The sequence below is a fragment of the Athene cunicularia genome (assembly GCF_003259725.1).
Source record: "Athene cunicularia isolate RWA chromosome 5 unlocalized genomic scaffold, athCun1 chr5_part3, whole genome shotgun sequence".
Taxonomy (NCBI): domain Eukaryota; kingdom Metazoa; phylum Chordata; class Aves; order Strigiformes; family Strigidae; genus Athene; species Athene cunicularia.
The window spans coordinates 2,723,369-2,739,780 of NW_020799103.1; positions in this window are offsets into that span (position 1 = coordinate 2,723,369).

Here is a 16,412-nt window from a genome sequence, read left to right on the forward strand (position 1 = left end):
AACTGTACCAGCTTATTGAAATAACTTAGAACCATTAACAAGTTGTCCATTTTTCTGAATTCTACATGGATAGCATCCTTAATCTTAAAAACCAGCCAAACAACAAAAACCAACCAACCAACAAAACCCCCAACATCCTACAGGAAAGGTGGAAACAGAACAAAACTTAATTCGTTCTATTCCCGGAATTTTATCTGTAAGATCAAGACTACGCAATACAAAGACCATCGCAAGAACCACTGTCGTCTTTTTTCAAGCTAATTTACACTCCACACTTAGATCTTTTCCCATTCATCCCTACTTCTGTCACATTAAACATTTAGGTTGCAATTATGAGAAACTGCTCCACGTGACAGAGATGGTAAGAAATAATATATTGTAGCTGGAAGGGATTAATATAAGTGTGATGATAGTGGGCATCCCCTCACATCTACAACATAAAACTTTCATACAAAAGAAGGATATAACAGTACAAATATCTAGATGGAGATAAATATTAAAGAGAATAAATTTCAGCTGAATGTGTTTATAGCTGTATCGGGGCATTTAAAGACATCGTAAATACTTAATGGGTAGCGAACAGGAGTCACGGAGTGTAGAGTCCTTAAAGGCAGGCGGTTTGACTTGGGTATTAATTTATCACAGGAACTTTGTCATCCTTTGAAATGGTTCGGCGTGCTCTCCCATCTATTTTATGGACAGGTTTAATTCTAGCAGCATAAGAGGGATGAATGTCATCATGACCACACTTCCCTTGAACTATGCCCGCAAAGGAAAAATTAGGAGATTATAAAATTTACTGGCCAAAACATTTTTATTTGCATCACTTAGCACCTACCCCAAAATATCTGGGTTTGCAGAAATTCTAATACATCTATACTAATGCAGAGGTTGTACTTTTGGTCCTAGAAATGCTAAAAAGCATGCACAGCTTTTATCCTGTATGGTTTAGTATTTTTTAGTTCAAAAAACCCTCAACTGGATCTCATTAAAAATACCCAGGGAAAAGTTTTTCAGTAGCTCTCATTATTTTTTAGTCTTTGTCTACTATTTGCTTTGTTTCAGTATAAATACTTCCATTTGTTCAAGGCCCAGAGATACTCTTTAAAAGGAGCATTTCAAATTATTTGTCCTTGCTTTCTGACTCTTCAGCCACCAAATGCGATATCTGTTTGAGATCATTCACTGGTTTTCACCTTAATTTCATTTTTCACTCTTATTTTTCAAAACCTTCTAAAAACCAAGGAGAAGTGGGAGTCTAAAAGCATCAATCTTCCACATTTAATCACTAACATTTCTAAACCGTTGATATTCAGAAAAGTTAAAATGGAAAAGAGAAACTCCCTTAGACACTCAGTTTATTGTCGTCTTAGAAAAACAAAATACAGCAGAAAATAGGAGAAAATTAAAACTGAGTTCCTCTGAGGGAAGAAATCAAAACTCTTGGAAAATAACTTTTCTGTTTCATTAATGATTTTAATCTAAAATTTATCTCAGAATTGCTTTTCTATTTATAACTTCTCCTATTATCTTTCCTATTGTGATTTTTTCTACTAGAAGCAAAAGAAATTTCCAAGATTCTGGTAAGGTAATAAACACACAGAGGTGCCTGACTTGAACAGCAGTGATATTTTTATGGAGGGGAGATTGGGGGCATTCTAGCAGATGGGGGTCCCAAGAGTGCTGCAATCCTGTTGCCACATCCCCTTCTCTGTAAATAATACATATGTATGGCCTCCATAAATGCGGCTAAGAGGATAATAAGCTGCTTAAATTTGTTTTTTACCAATAGAGGAATCAGTATGCAGAGGACACTGTCAGCAGGACAGATCTGTTTTGGGCCACCAAGGGAGCTCAGAATGTATTTACAGGCTGTCATCATCTGTCTGTTACGTTTGCTAAGGCAGAAACTAAGAAGGCTTCCAAAAAAACATTTTCATTCTTTGGAACATGTTTAGGGCTCTGGTGACAGTAAGATCAAGAACTGAAGTCAGGAATCATTAGCAACATCTAAAAATTCTGAGTGAAAACACAAGTTCAGAAAGTTAAGAGGCTTTAAATGTCAATTTCTTGAACTACATATAGTATTTGTGCCTAAAATTATTCCTTGCAGAGCTCCTAAGAAAGGAGAGTAGATTACTTTTTAACAAATTGCTAGTGGACAATGCCTTTCAAACCATTTATATACGTAAGTCTGCTCAAGTGAATAATTAAAATTTACAAATATGCAAGCACGTCTCCATAAATATGCAAGAACAAGCCCTTACACAAAGTCAAGAGTCCTGCTTTGATAGTTATCAAATCATCACTCAAAAAAAAAAAAAGATAGAAGGATATTAATGTGGCAAACGTCAATCACATAAAAGCTATCAAGCCCCAGCGTAAAACCTGTTTGTGTTTATGTACTGCAATGTTATGATCACATTTTCCCACTGAATCATTGGCTAACTCCACATACAGATGGATTGTTCTCATTAAGCAAGAAGCCGTTAAGTATTTTCAGTATTTTTTTTATTACTAAACAGCTCCGTAACCTACTTACTAAACACTATTCAAACTTCGATGATAAAATTACTCATTTCCTCATGGGATTTTTAGAAGATACTTTTCACAAACACTAATGTAGTTTCACCGCTACTAAGAGGTAAAGAGGGTAGTAAAGTCATTTTGCAAATGGGGAGCCGACACCTGCAGAAGTTACGATCAAAAGTGCCTTTTAATTTGTGGATCCAATTTAAATCCTTCCCACTGGATTTTCCAGAGTAACTCTCATTATATAAAACACTACATCGAACATTCAACGCACAGTTTCCGTTGCTTCTGTTGCTACTAGGAATGCTTAGCACTTTGGAAATCGGATCTCTAAACCTCAAAGAACACAATTAGGAATGTCTAATAACACGGAGTTGTAAGTTCTTTGTTAATAGCATTTTGTGAGCTATCAAAACCATATTACAGAATGGATTTTCAATTTTTTTTTTTTTTTTTTTTTTTCTTCAAGCTAGAAATTGCCAAACTCCATGTTCCCAAGTCATCGGCCTCGAGTTAGACAGCATCACGGCACCCCTGTGATGCCAAGGCACCGGTGGCAGGAACGTGGACAGCAGACATCTCCTCGGCCTCGGCTCCCACCATCTGGGACTGATCGAGGAAAACTCGGGTTCTGCAACTCCAACCTCAAACATGCCAAGTCCAGATGAAAAGGCTAAAAACATTCAAGCTGTCAAATCAACTCACCTTTACTACACATCTGCAAGCTACAATTTTTTTGAAGCCTTCTAAGTTGGTTAAAATCATGTTATTTTTGAGTAAATGGCACATTCCTGATTCTCTGCCAAATTTCAATCCCTTGTCCAAAAGATGAATGTACAAAATTTCTCCACAACTCGTTACAAACAATTTTTTTAAAGATCTACAAAATAGTGGGTTCACCCAGTCTTATTCTCACAAATATTTGAGTCATTTTACCCAGAAATTTCTATGTTATTCCTAAGAAAACATCTTGGGAAAGGGAGAAAAGTATCTGCCAAAAAAAATTACAGTCTGACAAGGCTGCGAGCATAACAGTATCTTGACCATAAGAATCTCCAGCGGTTCCATCTATAGTATACAAATGAACAATGTGGGGAAAGGCTTAAACAAGGTCTTGAATAAGCAATCCAAATGAACCAAGACATAGCGTTGTAAGGATTGCAGCATTATTATTGTAAAGTTACTGTGGGCTGCTCATCTGTTTCCAATTTGTTTTGACGAAGCTAATTTTATAGGATTTTGGTCCAATTTCCTCTTTTTTCAGGCCGTCTAATTAAGTACAAAAGAATTCCAGTTTTATGACCTGGCTTAAAGGGGTTCATTAGTTTTTATACGCTGATAGTAAATCTGCTAACACGTCACGATTCTGAAGGTGATCAGAAACACTGAAGCTGGTTCCAAATTCGTTCCCTTTTACATCAGAGGAAGATTCAAAGAATCTCCCCAACCCGATACAAACAGACATGCATTGCAACAAAACATGAGTTGATCTGCAAGTACCAATATTAAATACTTTACTACTGAAATTACAGCTACATGCCATAGTCTAATGGGGTACCAAGGTACTTAAATTATTCATTCTAATCGTTAAATTTGCATTTTAATGGGAACAGTAATAAGAGCCATCCTGATCCAGGCATCACCCAGCGATGCTCAGGTCAGCACTGCTTGTGGGGCTTAAGTAAACCAACTCCAGGAGACTGCTAAATGACATCGACCTCATTTCTCTCCTGTTACTAAACAAGCATTTGGAACTGGGCATGTAGAGATTTAAGAAAGGTTTTGGGGTTTTTTGTCCTTTTTCTTAAATTACAAAGATGTGCATGTGACAAATACTGTCAAATTGTCGCTTCTTGAAAACAAACACGATGCCCAGCTCAGCGGTGATAACGCGTATGCCATCCTTGTCCCTAGAGGTCCCTCCCCAAATTAATCAAGAGTAGTATAATGCAAGACACTACGCACACTTTGGTGGTGTATTATGGTCTGCACCACACACCAGCACTTATTGTTTGATCAAGATATAGTTCTACACACACTACCCAGACACTGTTTCTATGGAGAATAAAAGCTGCAGTTTGCACACACATAATAATATTAAAGCAAACACACAAACAGATCTTTATGAGAAACTAATGTCATAAAATGATGCAAACTAGAGAGCATATTTTTTCATTAAGAAATGCCATACCAGTGTACAACTGCCTTTAGAACCGGAGTGGAGACAGGCTCATGGATTACCTGAGCAGAGTAAATATTAGAATTAAACCAACGGCAAAGAAACACATTAAAATGTGTTTATAGCATATATAAGCATTGCTAGGCACAGCTGTAAATCAAAGAAAATTATACTGTGATGGCAAAACGCACACCTACACATCTGCACAAGATTGCAAGAGATTTTCAAAAGCAGAATGAGAGATATTTTCTTTTTTTTTTTTTAGGGAGGTTAATAGAGACATTCCAGTGGGTGAACCCCAGTAGGTGGAGGTGAAAGTTGTGGAGCATACACACCCTTGCGTGCTCAGTCACATAAATGTCACATTTATGTCTCACTACATGTCCCAGTGGCCCAACAAATCACCACTCGTTGCAAGGAACATCATCACCGTGAAGTGGAATGCGTCTTCTTGAAGTGGTTGAGAAATTGTACTTTGCTCGCTGATACTGCCAAAATTACATGGTACAAGTAAAAGCGTTCCTGTTCTAAGAAATATTATCATACATAGAACAAGCAAATAGTCCTCCTGCCTGACCTCAGAACTAATGACAATATTGTCCTTGCAAGCTTTGCTCTCCTGAAACAAGATTTCTCATTCTATGCTTAGCGCTCTCTCCATAAAGCTTTTGCTTCAGAACCTATGACTTTTTTGTCCATCAGACAAGGACATTTTAAAAGACTGAATTTATAAGTGACTTCAACAGAATGGAAGTTTGCTTACCTAGTGTCAGCAGCATTATCAGACTACACGGTCACCAGTGAGACAGAGTGAACAAAGTCCACGTGCTACGCTAAAATACTAGACTGAGGACAGAGCCATGCACCTGTGTAAGATACGTTTTAAGAGCAAATCGGACTGGTTGTCATAATCTTCTCAACATCATCAGTGAATGGAAAGCGTTACTAGAGTTTAAAAAACCTTAAAAGACGGGTAGATAATCACCTGTAAAGATAAAGAGAGAAAATAAAGATATATGCTTAAGGATAGATATGGTAAGAATTCAAAACCGGGGGGGAAAAAGGCCTAAGAAGAAAAAAATTCTGATGTCCCTCGAGACAGAGTAGCGAGCACTTTAAATATCTGCTTTAAGGACTCTAAGAACTGTTTATACCTTTACATCCTAAGGAGTAACACTCGCACAGAGAAGGCTTTTAAAGGGTAGAGGTACTCCTAGAACGACATCCAGAATTTGTCCAGACATCTCACAAAACTCTATGGCAAATCAGGGCGTTCAGATATGACAGTGCTGGTCAAGCCCTTGTAACGATAAAGGGAAATAATGATAATATCCAACTTTTTTGTATCTCAGTCTAATCTTCCTATAAAAGACCCACAGAAGTAAATACACACACAGAGTGCACTTCAGTCTGCGTTACCTTTATTATTTCATTTCAGTTACGCATTAATTTACATGACATTAATTCACAACAGGCAAGTTGTATTTATAAACCAGAATATAGATTTGCTACTCGTTCCCTCCCCCCTGATATAAATTATATTCAACACATTCAACAGTTTCTACAGTAAGATACTTTGCATGGGAAAAAAAAAAAAAGACAAACACGAATAAACGTCTGCTTACAGCATTCAAGCATTCATCAAGCCTAAAATTTCAGCACATTTCAGTTTACAGGGTCTCATGAATCATTCATGAATGAACACCACAAGCCGTAGAAATACTTCACAGCTGTAAGTATTCGCCACCTAGAAAGGGCAATTAGTTCTCAGACACTGTCTTGTTTTCAGGTAGGCGACGTGTGATTGCTTACAAAGATATATTTTGGCCCCTGAATTTCTAGGATATAACTTTTTATAAGACCACGAATTTCCGAGATGCGCCAGTATCTTCATGAGTAATCAAGAGCTATCCAGTTATTCACAATCACAAGTTGTGTGACCTTTACACAGTATCTCAAGCTCTATTTTTTTATTTTATTTTTTTTTTTCAGTTCAGGATTTAATGCAACCTCGAGCTAAGTGACAGAGCTGAGCACTAAATGTCACAGAAGGGCACGCCGCAATGACCGAAACAGATGAGGGGGTGGCGCAGCACCTTCTGTTCTCACTTCTTATTTTCCCAACATATTCACACCCACCATTGCTGGATAAAAACATTGCCTTAATCCTATCTCTATTTTATGTTCTTCAGTTTAAAGTACATTTAGCATGCCTCAAATTAAAAACAAAAAACAAACAAACAAAAAAAAACCAACAAGCCAAAGAAACAAACACGAAGTATGAAAGGAATTGGGCAAAATTTGATATCATCTTCCCATTTGAGACATTCCGGAAAGAAAAGCATATTCCAAAGACAAAATGACTGACATACAAATCTAGAACTCTTTCCTTCTCGGTAGTTCATAACTGGAAAATTCTAACTATTCGTTTTGTGAATGCATGATACACAGGAGCTCTATTTTTTTTTTCTGTGTTTATTAGCACCATATTCACAACATATTATATTTTAGAAATAAGCAATAGGAATGTAAATTTTTGTAGATCAAAAAAACAAAGTCAATAGACATTTTTTTATTGAAAATTTAAATTAAAATAGTTAACTACAGCCTGATAAAACAGTAAAATTAGTGGAAAATTCTGAAACAGAATTCTATTTAAAACATAATTTCACATTTTCTTGCTGAGACCCTCTTATATAAACTTCTTCCCTCCCATCTCTTGAAAAATTAGGACAGAGAGTTATTTTAGGAAACTCTGTAATACATGACTGCTAGGTCGGCTTACAGCACCAGTGCTCTTGCAAATCAATATAAATACAAGATGCAGCAACCTACATAGCAAATAAACCAAAAAAAAAAGCATGATTTCAGACACCGTAAATATTAGCTTCAAAGTTTACCTTACGGTTATCTAACAATAAGAGGTCTGAATTGGTTTATGCTGCTATAAAATTGCACTTTTTGAAGCCTTTCGTTTCCCCACATTGCCTCCGATGACTGTGATGGCATTGGCGGATCACCACCTGTCACTGTCATATGGTGATGGGATGCTAATAATAAACATTATGCCTTCTGTACTGCTTGTTGAACCTGGTTATGTTATACGACTTCCTGTTCTGAAACATTCAATGTCATATTTAAAAAAAAAAAAAAATTAAAAAAAAAAAAAAAAAAAAAAGCGTTGTTAATGTTTCAGTTAGAAGATTGCTATTATTTTAATTACAATCTGATGTTCCTTCTCCTTCGCAGAGATGCTTAATTCCACTCCGCAGAAATGTAGACTCTTCACAAAAGATCATGCCACAATTCTGCAGAATGGCAAAGAATCTTCACAGAGAAGAATCATTTTATTAGAATAAGTGAGCACAGAAGTAGAAGAAATACAAAATTCTCTTTGCTTGCGCATGCTCTTCGACTCTAGTTCAACGTTTCTAAGTAGAAATGTCTCTGCTTTCTATTAAGTAGCTTCATAAAGTAGATTTAAACACAAGCGTAAGTAAACCACAAAGCAAAGGTATCTAGCTGGTCCATAGTTAATATTTTACACTGGATACCACCAGTGTTGTCCCTGTCAAAGTCACAGATACAGAATTCTATTATACTATTTAATATACCTGATAGATATTATTATTGCTGCAGGAATGGATATACCGTCTTTCAAAGCCAATATTGAAATATGCTGATCTTTCACAGTGTTATTAACTCATGTGCAATTTAAATATGAAATACGGTTATTCAGGAATAAGAGACCAGGAGTAGTAATTCATCGCTGTCCCAATCCACACATATCTGTAATAGACGTTCTCCCTCAGGAAACAGAATTATCAAAGATGGTTGAGACTTAAAGAAATCCAAAATTGATCGCAAACAGTGTAAACATCATAGTCCAATATATTTAAGAATCCTCATCTTTAAAAAAAATCTTCTCTTTAAAAAATAAACTTAGCTATGCAACTGATTCAAAACTAAACAGACCTGTAAGTTTAACAGACATATCCGAAAGATGAAACAGCATAAAACAGCATCACTTTTCTGTTGTCAGCTCACATGCAGATAAAATTCTTAAAATTAAATTAAATTAAAAATAATCTCTGCTCTTTAAATCATGGAAATATTCTAAATCTGATTTCAGGGAATATTGCACACCTGCAACAACTTCCAGGGCCTTTTTATTAATAAGCCAATTTTAAATCCAAATGTAGACATTAAACTATTGCACTTAAGGGGAATGATGCTTCTAAACTTCCTAAATTGTTTTCGTAACAGTTTAAAGGTCGTTGCTTCTTGTCGTTACGATTGTGATGAGAAATGTTCACTTTTTCTTTTGCGGATGACTTTCGTTCGTTTAAAACTTAACTGAACTCTCCTCTGAGTCTTCTCTGACAGTTCCCACCCTTAATACGGTGTTAAAAGCATCCAGAAGCTCCACTGGCTCAGGTCTGCTCGAAGTTCTCCGTGTCTCAGTTTACACCGTGATCACCTTAGCAAGAAGAGACTCAACTTCACTACAGCTCCGAATTATGAATCGAAAAATCAACAGTCAGCTTTAAAAGATGTTCTCACAGGACCCCGATTCATCCAGGTTTGCAGGGGTCTACCTAGAGCTTTTCCAAAGAGCAAGACACCCAACAAAGATTCAAATGCAGAAGAGCCAGGTTAGGTTCGAGTCACAAGTCACGGGAAAGGGAGGAAGCTGGGGGAGGCTGGGGAATGCGGAGCAGAAGCGAGAAGGGTTTATTCGTAACTGCCGCCTGCCCACTGTGTTGCTGTCACTGGGCCCTTGCAGCCAGGCAGCGCAAGCAGCGCCCGAGTAGCACCAAGCTCCGCTGAACGCCCTCCCTTTCCCAGGACTCCATTTCCTCCGAGAGGTGCCCGAGCAGACGCAATTCCCCTCTCCCTCCGGAGGGACCTGCCTTAGCCAGGAACAGAGATGTTTTGCAAAATATTTTGCTCTGCAGACAACAGTTCCTGCAGAAAGCAATCAGCATATGAATTCCCAACTGGAACTCTCCCTGAACTTGCTAAAACCATTAGCCCTTACTTGCCAAATTTTTTCGGAGGCAGGTATTGCCTCATACATACCCACATATGCTTGCTGCAATACTAATTCAATATACACAGGCGAGGACAAAAAGGGTTGAGAACGGTCTCGTCTTCTGACAGCTCTGGCAATCTTGCAAGCCAATTTCAAATCTAAACCTTTGGCGTGTAAAACACCACTGAAAGAGGGAAGACTTCTGACAGCGCGTAGATGGTCAGAGCTAAACTGCAGGGAGACAGAAGCAACAGGGACTAATTCAGGGATGATGATTTTTAAGGAGAGGGAACACCACAGTTCTATGTCTGGCTAACTCAGGGATACAAGCAATAAAATAACACACAGTATATTTTTATGGGAAGTTATAAAATTAAAAAAAAAAAAAAAAAAAAAAAAAAAAAAAAAAGAACAATTTTCATGTATTTGCTTAGAAGAAATGTCTTGCACCTTTAACATGCCTTGCTTATGAAACCCTCTGGGTTTGGAAATACTCTCCACATCTGCATTCCACTGGTATCCTTCGGGCTCCAGCGTTTTTACAAATTGAATCTGTTGCTCACTGACATGTCATGGAAAGTTCCTGCAGCTACATTCTCTTACTGCTGTTGTTGAAGGGTACTGCTCAGTTGTTCAAGGCCTCTGCTCTGAGAGACTTGCTCCTTGCTCCTTAGAAATTAATCACATTCTCCAATTGTCATTCAATTACATCTCAATCCATGTTTATATTTTAAATCCAATTCAGGTCAGGTTTGAGCTGCAACGCGTATAAACAGAACAGCCCTGCTACACTACTAGCACTCGGACACACACACTAACAACTCTGTTCCACATTTATTTTTGAAAAGCAGATGTTGGCTCAGCAGAAGTCCTTTCTAAGCTGCCTTCTGTAAATATCCTTTTTATCATAAATCATCGCCAAATTACGTGGCTCGGAGTTGTGCACTGCACATATTAGATGAGAGCTACACATCAATGAGTTTGTTTTCTCTTTGTGGCCGAAGAACCAGATTTACGTCACTTGGCATGTTATTGAGCATAGATCTTCCTGAACCAACGCTTCAGTTGCACAAGTGTGGGAATACTGTGGATAAGAACCTATTAAATTAAAGACCGTCCTATTTTTTTGTTTAACAGACCAGTTACAAAATACAAGGCATTTCTAGTGCCTAAGCTGATGTGTCACTTATATCAAAATATTAAGAAGGATGCTATCAGCAGTCAATGGTCTATTCTTTAGACTAATCTGCGCTCAAGTGTAGCTATGAAGTACCAGCAGGAAATACTCAGATACCCTATTCAGCGGCGATAGAATTATCTGCAGGAACGTATCCACTGAATGAATAACTCACAGGATATTAAGAATATCAAACAGATGGATTAATATGTGTTAAAATTACTGAAGGTTAAAATTCCCTCTCCAAAATTAAAATAAATATATATATATATATATATATATATATATAGGTATCTCTCTTGCCTTGCACTTTGAGATTCACTTGGCCAACTGTGGACATCTACAATACAAAAAAAAAAAAAAAAATTTAAGCTACATTTTAAAAAAAGAGCTTCCTTCTCAGCTAGTCCTCTTAAGTTCCATTTATAGGCAGCAGAAATAAACACTTAAATTACTCCCACCTTAAGAATTTTTTTTTTTTCTTTTCCTTATCACCAAAGGGAGCTCGAGGACAGTAGCTCAGACATAGATATCAGACACGGATATTGCACAGCAGACATCACAAGTGAGGTAAGAGAAAAATATAGTCAGAGATCCTGTTCCTGAATTTGTCTTGGCAAGGTGGACAGGATTTGCATGTTATGTAAGTCTTTAAAAAGAAATGTTCCTACATTATGTTACAGAACTGAAATATGGACTAGGTCTGGCAACAGACACCTTGCCAGGAGCTCTCACCGGTGTGCTCTAAGTGGGACCTCCAAAGGGGGAAAACCAGACACGCGAACCTGAACTTGATGGGTTTATCCCTCTAAAATTAAAAAAAAAAAAAAAAAAAAAAAAAAAAAAATCCTGAAAAAAATAGATATCTTTACGTCAGAAATGCTCCTGCTGCAACCAATACAACTGAGTAACGCCCATCCACAGAACAACAGTTCCTTCAGCACTCCTGCACTTGATATGCTTCGGGGCCTCTGCAAATCAAGCTCCTCGTCGTGGCACAGCCGCGCTGTGTCCCGGTGAAGTTCTTGCGCTATTTATAACTAAGACATACATAAAACATAGACCCAGGAGTCATCTGAACTGTCAGACAGAACAGCAGTCTAGCTCCTACCGCTGAAGCTCTTTGTCCCATCCCTTTTGCAGGCTCTCTCCTTCCCTCTCATTAGCAGGTTTAACTATTGAGTGCCGCGGTCTACAGGGCATCCACAACGTTACCTGAGACAATTTCCCTGGTTTTGCGCACAGAAACAGAGCGCTACCCGCCATTTCTTCCTACTCCGAGCCTCAATTTGAGCTGCACTCTTTCTTTGTACTTTTAACTGATGTTGTCCAACAGCCTATCGCAGAGTGTTGTCTGTATAAAGGAAGGAATTGCTGTTTGTTCTTGTTTTCGTTTGTTCTATATACTTACTCCCATGCTTGTAAGCGGCACAAAAGAGCCAGCTGAGAAAACCGTATCAATCATTTTTCTTGAACGGGCATGATAAACAATATCACCCTTCCCTATTTTTCTAGGCGTCCTGAAATTACTCCGGGAAGTAACACCAAACTGGTTGGGTTTTTTTTTTTTTACATCTGTTTTGTTCACTTTCACTCCGTCAATTAATTGCCATCCCATTTGAATTAATAATTTAATAGCTGTGCTTATCACAAACCTGAGTCAAACACGTTCTTGGCATTGCAGCGAAAAGGGGTGGCATCCTATCCGTGAATGTATGCTTATCTGAACATCGTATTTCACATTTATATCCTTCCTGAAATTTGTCAGATATATTATGTTGTGTCCAATAAGTACTTTATAAACATCTTCTTATTTTAACGAGAGCAATCTTTTCCTGTGTGTCTGCATAAGGTGATACATCTCAGCAAATAAAATTTCCGACTGAAAGATTATTTCCATATCTGCTTTTCTTTTCCTTACAATATTAGTTCTTGAAATATTGAATTTCTTACTTCACGTCCCTACAGTACTTCAACCCCACTGACAGCACGGGGAAAATTCAACTCAAACATTTTACTCTTATCTTGAAATTAACTTTCTCCAGGCAATTTCATTCTTTTTCATCTAAATACATCTAGGCAATTTTACTCTTCATCTGGATAAGATGAAAGGAGGATCATTGTATCATTGCCAAGTTGAAGCCTATAACACAAATTGTCATAAATTCATGTCATAAAGAGAGTATAAGTGTGACTTCTATTTCAAGATGTCAGTCAAAACATTTGCCTCAACTTTGATTTATACAGGTAGCTTTAAAACACAGCATGGTTCCCCAAATTGAGATTTAAAGCATATAATTTCCACTAGGATAGCTCCATAAGCACTACCCGGTATAAATTCACTTTAACACTGAACCGTGTTTGTGACACGCCTTGCAAATTTTTGAGGATTTTTTAAGGAAGTTGGATCAAGCTCTGGGCTAACAGAAGGATTTAAAAAATTGTCACTTCTATAATTTAAATAAACAAATTTTTACTGGTATTCCAATATTTTGCAGCTTTTTAATTTTTGCATGGATATGACTGAATACTGCTTGCTATTTTATTTCATTTGAATCAAGGACAATCAATTAAACAATACCAGCCACCACTGAGGGAGCAGGTATATTAATGAAACCTAGAAATACAGTTGGCAAACATACTGAGGTTCCATTCCTTTATGTGGCTTTGCAAGACTCGAGGCTTACTTTGAATCCTCCTTCATTCGGAGGACTTCTTTAAAGAATTTCCAAAGTGCCCAACTCTCCGCACAGGCCGGAAAATGAAATTACAAATTTTATTCTGTAACTGCAAATAACGAATATTGCATTTAGCTTCGGTCTAGTGCAATGAATCAATTTATATTTTAAAGAAAAATCTGGGTTTGGATAGCCCTTTTTTCAGCAAACTTTAAATTTAAGAAAAACACAATAATCAATTTTATCATAAAATTTGTCAAATACATGTCTGCGGTCTTCATTTCTGTCTTTAAAAAGGATATTGCTGTAAGCACCCCATCTGTAGTACCCAGCTAATTAGGGCCTTGCATTCCAATTAATCAGGAACCACTTGAAATAGGGACAGCTTTTGACTGAACGTGAAAATTTCTATCTATTTTGGCATATGTGTTTCTGCTTGAAATATTCACTGGCTTTTTATTTCTTTAAAATCCGCTGGTGAAGACAAGATAATTTGATACCGCTTGTCAAAAATTCTTTCATCCAGGAAGTAAAGTAGTATGACTACTAATGGACCCAACTAAAATAACACATAATGTGCATGTTTTATGCTGATTTAATGCCAGAAGATAGAGTTAAAATTGATTCATAGTCTGACAACGGTTCCAAAAAAATCACAGCTCAAACAGGGAGAATAAATGTTAGGCTGAGACCCTAATTGTGTGCATAGCAGGTAGAAAACCTGCTCTCAGATTAGACAAGTTTCTTGGTGTCAGATATGATGATATTATATCTTTGTTCTCCATTTTGCAAATGGTACCTAAGTACCCACTAATATATTCTGCAAATGTAATAAATAAATAAATAAATAAAATAGAACCGTTTCAGGTTTTTCTTACCCCTTTTTTTTTGGCTCCATCTTATCGCATATCTCAGTTTCAAAGTGGTAAGTTTCAGTTGCCTCAAAACTTCATTTCTCATGGGCAAACAGTTTCTCGGAATGTTTATATTTTGCTGTCAAACCTTGTTGTTGCACTGATTCCATGCTGCTAAAAAAAAACCAGTAGTCTGCAGAGTGTCAGAACGCGTGTATTGAACCACCAGCTTAATCATTAACAGATAATTAGACTGAATTTACAGGGATGAGTGAAATGCCTTAAATGCATTCTGGGGGGAAAACGGACGGGAAGGTGATAGAATGAATATGTGTTTGTGTCGATGTTTCTCTACAGACAACATGATTTTTTCCCTTCTTTGTGGCACACCTACACTCGAGCGAATCGCTAAAATTCCGAGAATATACTGGTTCCTCAGCGGTCTAAAGCTATCCACTGGTTTGACTCTATGCACAAAAAAAAAAACCCGCCAGTAAAAAAAAAGGGAAAAAAAAACCCAAATATATTCAAAGACTTGAAATATCAGCACCAGACACCGCTGGGCTTACCGTACTGCTAACAGACCGTACGCATATGGGTGTCAGTGGGAGACAGCCCTGTTACTGCAGGGATAGTATCGAAGGGGGCTCAAAAAGGGATTAGATAAATTTATGGGAAAGAGATCTCATTCCTCAGTGGCTATTAAGCACGATAATTCAGATGAGCCCACTAAACTGATAATTAGATGGTAATTATTCAAAACAAAACGCAGAACTTTACACTTGCTGCCTTTCTTACGCTCTTTATCTCGCTCTTTTGGTAACGGTTTGACAGAGGACGCCAAGCATCCTTTGGGGTCAATCTTATCTTCTCCAGATTTAGTCCTGCTCCAGAGGGCATGTTTTCATCTACAACTGTCAGCTTGGAAGCATTTCTTCATAATCTAATACTTTACATTGTGCTTTATCTTAATTTTCTGTATCAGCTCCATAAGTAAACACGGTCTCTGCATTCCTACGTTAAAAAAGCCACAAGTCATTTGATTCAAAATACTTCAGGCATGCATCATAGGAACACTTATTTCAAATCTCGGTACACAAAACAATAAAGCACATCACGTATATTGGACCGGTTGTTGAACTCTCCCTGATTCAATACATACTCAGCCTCCAATGGCAACAGCACAAACTATGAGCTATACGCAATCGCGATTTCCACGCCGGAATTAGCACAAAACCACCATAATTGTCCTTCCCAAACACCTCTACAGAACGAAAGCAAACCGAATTTCTCTTTCTAAACTCTACTTCTGTCACAGTTGGGTTCAGTGAATGAGTTGAATCGTGTAGCAGTGTGTTCCCACTGCAGATTTCTGTCCAGATAATACTTAGGAGGACCGCTCGTCTTTTCACCCGAATGACTGGACCCCTGCAACCTGTTTCGAATTTGTGATGTGGTTCAGATCTTTATTTTGCAATCTGATTCACAGGGCTGAATTTTTTTTTTTTTTTTTCTGCCGATTAAGACAGCCTTTGTTTATCCAGGAGATTTCTTAACTCTTGATACTATGTGCAAATTAACATCCATTTTACAACCTCGCTGCTAATTGTTATTTGCAAAAAGGATTAGCACTCTATGCCAGCAGTCGCTTTAGTTACTATATGAATATTCATTAGGATTTCATACGTAGAACCCTCGGTATTTACAGCTTAATTTCTTTATTTTGTGGTTTTGTTTTCCTGCTTCACCCATCTGTACAAGTAACTGCCATTATCACAATCATGTAACCATCTATGTGTTAATCAGAAGATCCGTTTTGTTGCTACTCCTACACAACCTTCTGCAGGTGCCAATACAAATTACAGTCTTCACAGCTCCTCGTACATTTTATCCGAAGACACAAAAGTACTTCTGGTGACCTCAGTAACGCAGGAGTGACTTTAAAAGAACGGGCGGG